We start from the raw sequence: 7,500 nt of genomic DNA on the forward strand, positions 1-7,500 counted from the left end.
GTTACGTGCACGCGTATGGTGCGATTGCGTCGATTCGCTTTTCTGTACGGGGAGCAATAGAACGTTGAGTTGACTTATCGGGTCTTCGTTGGAATTACCGTCGCTGGCATTGTAAACTCCAGATGACCTTGTGATTCCTTCGTCGGGCACTGGTAAAGGGTGGCGATGATGCGTTCTATAATAGAAATACCCGTCGTAGCGTTTCTTCCGAGTCAACCCGCTCACGAAACACTCTCTCGTCGTGGAATCCCCGCGTCGGAGAGTAAAACGCGAATTCATAGTATGGAAACTTACGTCTCTCGACGATGGGACGATCCACGCGAAGAGTTGTTACGTGCACGCGTATGGTGCGATTGCGTCGATTCGCTTTTCTGTACGGGGAGTAATAGAACGTTGAGTTGACTTATCGGGTCTTCGTTGGAATTACCGTCGCTGGCATTGTAAACTCCAGATGACCTTGTGATTCCTTCGTCGGGCACTGGTAAAGGGTGGCGATGATGCGTTCTATAATAGAAATACCCGTCGTAGCGTTTCTTCCGAGTCAACCCGCTCACGAAACTCTCTCTCGTCGTGGAATCCCCGCGTCGGAGAGTAAAACGCGAATTCATACTATGAAAACTTACGTCTCTCGACGATGGGACGATCCACGCGAAGAGTTGTTTACGTGCACGCGTATGGTGCGATTGCGTCGATTCGCTTTTCTGTACGGGGAGAAATAGAACGTTGAGTTGACTTATCGGGTCTTCGTTGGAATTACCGTCGCTGGCATTGTAAACTCCAGATGACCTTGTGATTCCTTCGTCGGGCACTGGTAAAGGGTGGCGATGATGCGTTCTATAATAGAAATACCCGTCGTAGCGTTTCTTCGGAGTCAACCCGCTCACGAAACTCTCTCTCGTCGTGGAATCCCCGCGTCGGAGAGTAAAACGCGAATTCATACTATGAAAACTTACGTCTCTCGACGATGGGACGATCCACGCGAAGAGTTGTTTACGTGTACGCGTATGGTGCGATTGCGTCGATTCGCTTTTCTGTACGGGGAGAAATAGAACGTTGAGTTGACTTATCGGGTCTTCGTTGGAATTACCGTCGCTGGCATTGTAAACTCCAGATGACCTTGTGATTCCTTCGTCGGGCACTGGTAAAGGGTGGCGATGATGCGTTCTATAATAGAAATACCCGTCGTAGCGTTTCTTCCGAGTCAACCCGCTCACGAAACTCTCTCTCTCGTCGTGGAATCCCCGCGTCGGAGAGTAAAACGCCGAAGGCTTACTATGAAACTTACGTCTCTCGACGATGGGACGATCCACGCGAAGAGTTGTTACGTGCACGCGTATGGTGCGATTGCGTCGATTCGCTTTTCTGTACGGGGAGTAATAGAACGTTGAGTTGACTTATCGGGTCTTCGTTGGAATTACCGTCGCTGGCATTGTAAACTCCAGATGACCTTGTGATTCCTTCGTCGGGCACTGGTAAAGGGTGGCGATGATGCGTTCTATAATAGAAATACCCGTCGTAGCGTTTCTTCCGAGTCAACCCGCTCACGAAACTCTCTCTCGTCGTGGAATCCCCGCGTCGGAGAGTAAAACGCGAATTCATACTATGAAAACTTACGTCTCTCGACGATGGGACGATCCACGCGAAGAGTTGTTTACGTGCACGCGTATGGTGCGATTGCGTCGATTCGCTTTTCTGTACGGGGAGAAATAGAACGTTGAGTTGACTTATCGGGTCTTCGTTGGAATTACCGTCGCTGGCATTGTAAACTCCAGATGACCTTGTGATTCCTTCGTCGGGCACTGGTAAAGGGTGGCGATGATGCGTTCTATAATAGAAATACCCGTCGTAGCGTTTCTTCCGAGTCAACCCGCTCACGAAACTCTCTCTCGTCGTGGAATCCCCGCGTCGGAGAGTAAAACGCGAATTCATACTATGAAAACTTACGTCTCTCGACGATGGGACGATCCACGCGAAGAGTTGTTTACGTGCACGCGTATGGTGCGATTGCGTCGATTCGCTTTTCTGTACGGGGAGAAATAGAACGTTGAGTTGACTTATCGGGTCTTCGTTGGAATTACCGTCGCTGGCATTGTAAACTCCAGATGACCTTGTGATTCCTTCGTCGGGCACTGGTAAAGGGTGGCGATGATGCGTTCTATAATAGAAATACCCGTCGTAGCGTTTCTTCCGAGTCAACCCGCTCACGAAACTCTCTCTCGTCGTGGAATCCCCGCGTCGGAGGGTAAAACGCGATATATAATAGTATATGCCAGTGGTTCGCGCGCGTCGTCTCTGAGATACGCGGTCGACAGAGTTCCGAAAACACGTGATGTGCCACGATTTCCGTGCGTCTTACATCTTTCGACGATGGGACGATCCACGCGAAGAGAACGTTCGTGCTTGCGTGAGGTGCAACAGCGTCGATTCGCTTTTCTGTACGGGGAGAAATAGAACGTTGAGTTGACTTATCGGGTCTTCGTTGGAATTACCGTCGCTGGCATTGTAAACTCCAGATGACCTTGTGATTCCTTCGTCGGGCACTGGTAAAGGGTGGCGATGATTCGTTCTATAATAGTAATACCCGTCGTAGCGTTTCGACCGATGTCACCCGCCACGAATGTCTCTCTCGACGTGGAAACCCCGCGCCGAAGAGTAAACGCGAAGGCTTACCATACGAAAGAAAACGGTATTATACGCCTGTGGTATGTGCGTCTCGGCTCTGTGATACGCGATCGGCAGAGTTACAAAAAAACGTTGATGGGCCACGATTTCCGTGCGTCTTACATCTTTCGACGATGGGACGATCCACGCGAAGAGTAGTTACGTGCTCGCGCGAGGTGCGATAGCGTCGATTCGCTTTTCTGTACGGGGAGAAATAGAACGATGAGTTGACTTATCGGGTCTTCGTTGGAATTACCGTCGCTGGCATTGTAAACTCCAGATGACCTTGTGATTCCTTCGTCGGGCACTGGTAAAGGGTGGCGATGATTCGTTCTATAATAGAAATACCCGTCGTAGCGATTCGGCCGAGACACCCGCCACGAAACTCTCTCTCGTCGTGGAATCCCCATGTCGGAGAGTAAAACGCGAAGGCTAACTATATAAGAAACATATAGTATTATTTATGCCTGTGGTTCTCCGTTTGTCCTACTCTCAGATACGCGACTCGGAGAGTTACGAATAATCGTGATGGACCACGATTTCTGTACGTCTTACATCTTTCGACGATGGGACGATCCACGCGAAGAGATCATTCCTGCTTGCGTGAGGTGCGATAGCGCCGATTCGCTTTTCTGTACGGGGAGAAATAGAACGATGAGTTGACTTATCGGGTCTTCGTTGGAATTACCGTCGCTGGCATTGTAAACTCCAGATGACCTTGTGATTCCTTCGTCGGGCACTGGTAAAGGGTGGCGATGATTCGTTCTATAATAGAAATACCCGTCGTAGCGATTCGGCCGTGTCACCCGCCACGAAAATCTCTCTCGTCGTGGAATCCCCGCGTCGTAGAGTAAACGCGAAGGCTTGCTATAGAAGACTATAGTTTATACGCCTGTGGTTCACCGGTTGCCTGCTCTCCGGGGTACGCGATCGCGCAGGAGTTACGGAAGAACTTGATGGGCCACGATCTCCAAGCGGCTATATCTTTCGACGATGGGACGATTCACGCGAAGAGAACGTTCGTGCATGCGTGAGGTGCGATAGCGTTGATTCGCTTGTCTGTACGGGGAGAAATAGAACGATGAGTTGACTTATCGGGTCTTCGTTGGAATTACCGTCGCTGGCATTGTAAACTCCAGATGACCTTGTGATTCCTTCGTCGGGCACTGGTAAAGGGTGGCGATGATTCGTTCTATAATAGAAATACCCGTCGTAGCGTTTCGACCGATGTCACCCGCCACGAAATTCTCTCTCGTCGTGGAATCCCCGCGTCGGAGAGTAACCGCCGAAGGCTTGCTATAGAAGACTATAGTTTATACGCCTGTGGTTCACCGGTTGCCGGCTCTCCGGGGCACGCGATCGCGCGAAGGTTACGGAGGGACGTGAAGCGCCCGAGCAATGAAACGTCCGCAGGAGGAAACGAGCAACCGCCGAACATTGTTTCGCGACGTTTCCATAATGTATTGTCGTTTCGCTCGCATCCCGCTTCTTTCCCCTAGTTTCCTCGACGCGTAGTTTCGCAGCCTTAGTGGACGAATCATTCTCGATTCGAGGAAAGATATGCAGTGGGGCGTGCAATGAGCCCGCCAGAGACCACGATCTCCAATGCGTCTTTACATCTTTCGACGATGGGATGATCCACGCGAAGAGAACGTTCGTGCTTGCGCGAGGTGCGTTAGCGTCGATTCGCTTTTCTGTACGGGGAGAAATAGAACGATGAGTTGACTTATCGGGTCTTCGTTGGAATTACCGTCGCTGGCATTGTAAACTCCAGATGACCTTGTGATTCCTTCGTCGGGCACTGGTAAAGGGTGGCGATGATTCGTTCTATAATAGAAATACCCGTCGTAGCGATTCGGCCGAGTCACCCGCCACGAAACTGTCTCTCTTTCGTCGTGGAAACCCCGCGTCGGAGAGTAAAACGCGCGAAGGCTGTGACTGTAACATATATATATACAGTATACAATGCCTGTGGTTTTTGCGCGTGTCGGCTCTTCGGTATACGCGATCGGCCAGAGTTACGGAGGGACGGTGAAGCGCACGAGAAATTGAAACGGCCGCACGATTGGAACCGAGCAACCGTCGAACATTGTTTCGCGACGTTTCCATAATGCGTTTTCGTTTCGCTCGCATACCGCTTCTTTTCCCCTAGTCTCTGAGACGCGTTTTCGAGCCGTTCTTCTACTATCGATTCTCGTAGAGAGAAGGGACCGGGTAGTCTGGAAGTGGAACCCGCATCTTGCGTGTACCGTACACGGAATTGAGAGGACCGGCCGTGAAGCTCGTTTTAAAGCCGTGCGTCTGACACCCAACTCTTGCGCGCCAATTTCGCGGCAAGAGATAATATGGGACGAATGACCGGCAAAGAGCCAGCTGTGAAGTCTGTTTTTTTAATCGAATCCGTGGACGTGTGTATGCCGTAGCGTCGCTCGTCGTGTTCGTTCATGGTCGTTCCGAGAGAAAGAACGAAAGCGGTAACGAAGGGACCGGCCGTGAAGCTCGTTTTAAAGCCGCGCGTCTGACACCCAACTCTTGCGCGCCAATTTCGCGGCAAGAGATAACATGGGACGAATGACCGGCAAAGAGCCAGCTGTGAAGTCTTTTTTCATTATTTGCTTTCAATCGATCGATCGGTACGATTCGTGCAACGTTTCGCGCGATGCGACGCGAAAACATGCGCGCAACAATAGATGCGTCTGATCGGAAGAACGCGAGGGTCGACTGCACGCGATGGATTCAGTATCGGGTAGGATACAAAATATATCCCCGTCGTTTCCACGCGTGCGAGTCTTCTGCGTCTTTCGCGGGTTTTTGAATGCACTATACGCCCGGAACGTCGAGAAATATATACATATTACTTGAACGTTTTTCGTCTCGAAAGGCTTCGGTGTCGTCTCCAAGGCGACGCCTGAATCTCCTTCGCGCGCTGGTCGGAGATTCAGGTATCAACTTTTATCTTCTCTTTGAAAGAAGAGAGATATTAGGTCGAACAAATGAGAATAAAATTATATATGTGAAATATAAAATTTATACGATTACCCTGAACGGTGGATCACTTGGCTCGTGGGTCGATGAAGAACGCAGCTAATTGCGCGTCAACGTGTGAACTGCAGGACACATGAACATCGACATTTCGAACGCACATTGCGGTCCACGGATACAATTCCTGGACCACGCCTGGCTGAGGGTCGTTTACGTACCATACACTGCTTGCGTAGCTCTGTCAAATCCCCGCCGTCGTTCACCTCTTCGGATCGAACGTTTTTTTACCGAAGGGCGCAAAGAACGTTTCTGAGTCGGGTTAAGAGAAGGATGCTACGTACGAGCGAACGATGGGTGTCTCGTCGGCGTTTGTCGCGGACACGCGAAAATTCTGTGAATTTCACGGACAGTGTACGTTCTAGTTGTTGCAAAACGATCGGAATCGTTTGTATGGACTCGCGTGAGTGTTCGCGGCGTCGTGCGTCGTTCAATTACGACCGCCCGCGGATACCGCTCCACTGCGATATGGATCTGAGCGACAACTTTTTCGGCTGTTCGTGAGATGAACGGTTTCGTGTGTTTAGAAAAATTTTTTTTCCCGCGCTCCCGACGTCACCTGAAATGATGCGTCAGAGGTGAAAGAAAATATTAAGAAGTCGAGAGAGAGAGAGACTACACACGTTTTATTCATATTTTGTATACCGTGCGTGAGACGGATGTGCACGACACGTCGTATGTCGGTATATTACCGACTGGCCCCAGGGAGATTGTTTTCTTCCTCTCTTACGAATGAGATGTACGTTTCGGAGGATCGTCGTTACCGAAACACACGGCAAAACGAGACTTCTCGCAGCAGAACCTTTATACACAATACACATCGACTCTTTTTACCCCGAGAGAGAGAGAAAAGGTGTATTTCTTTTTTTTATTTTTCGAATTCGACGCACGAACGCTTTGACGACTGGAGAAAAACACGGTGTGTGTTAAAATCGTGCGGGACGAGCATGCGTATTCGTAACGGGTCGAATAGTTCTTATTCCCCGTCGTCGCGTGTCCTCGCTGGACCACCACCGTGCGCTTCCGCCACGTTCAGTTGAATTTCGAAATATATATATATAAAAAGAATCACCATATACTCTCTTTCGGGAGGTGTATTTTTATCGGTTTCTGCTATAGAGAAGAGACGGAGATCGTGTTGTGAGGTGTAACGTTTCTGTATCCCCGTTTCGGAGGATCGTCGTTATCGGCGGAACACACGTCAAAACGAGACTTCTCGCAGAACCTTTATACACAATACACATCGACTCTTTTACCCCGAGAGAGAGAAAAGGTGTTTTTCTTTTTTTTTTATTTTTCGAATTCGACGCACGAACGCTTTGACGACTGGAGAAAAACACGGTGTGTGTTAAAATCGTGCGGGACGAGCATGCGTATTCGTAACGGGTCGAATAGTTCTTATTCCCCGTCGTCGCGTGTCCTCGCTGGACCACCACCGTGCGCTTCCGCCACGTTCAGTTGTATTTCGAAATATATATATATATAAAAAGAATCACCATATACTCTCTTTCGGGAGGTGTATTTTTATCGGTTTCTGCTATAGAGAAGAGACGGACGATCGTGTGTGACACCACGTGGTAACGTTTCCGTATCCCCGTAAAATACGTTTATCTTTTCTCGTAGAAAAGAGAGAGGAAGAGGCAGGAGCTCCTCTTTGGCGAGGCTTTCGAACGTCGCGTCCCGTCCGCCGGAATATAATGATATAAATATATAACCGCCGCCGACTTTGTGCGAAAGCGTTGAAACGAACGCGTCGGTCGCCCCATGGTGTGTGTTTGTCGTGTCTTCTTTTCCTCTTCT

The 7,500-nt window shown here is 49.7% G+C and overlaps 1 non-coding gene across 1 annotated transcript; it reads left to right on the top strand.

Annotated features, from left to right (window-relative positions):
- Positions 1 to 5,697: 5,697 nt before the first annotated feature.
- On the top strand, positions 5,698 to 5,852 carry LOC143175730 (5.8S ribosomal RNA). The gene has a single exon (XR_013000416.1). It is a non-coding gene; the product is annotated as a 5.8S ribosomal RNA (ribosomal RNA).
- The last annotated feature ends 1,648 nt before the right edge of the window (positions 5,853 to 7,500 follow it).

Source organism: Nomia melanderi, unplaced genomic scaffold (genome assembly GCF_051020985.1).
Source record: "Nomia melanderi isolate GNS246 unplaced genomic scaffold, iyNomMela1 scaffold0169, whole genome shotgun sequence".
In the NCBI taxonomy this organism is placed as follows: Eukaryota; Metazoa; Arthropoda; class Insecta; order Hymenoptera; family Halictidae; genus Nomia; species Nomia melanderi.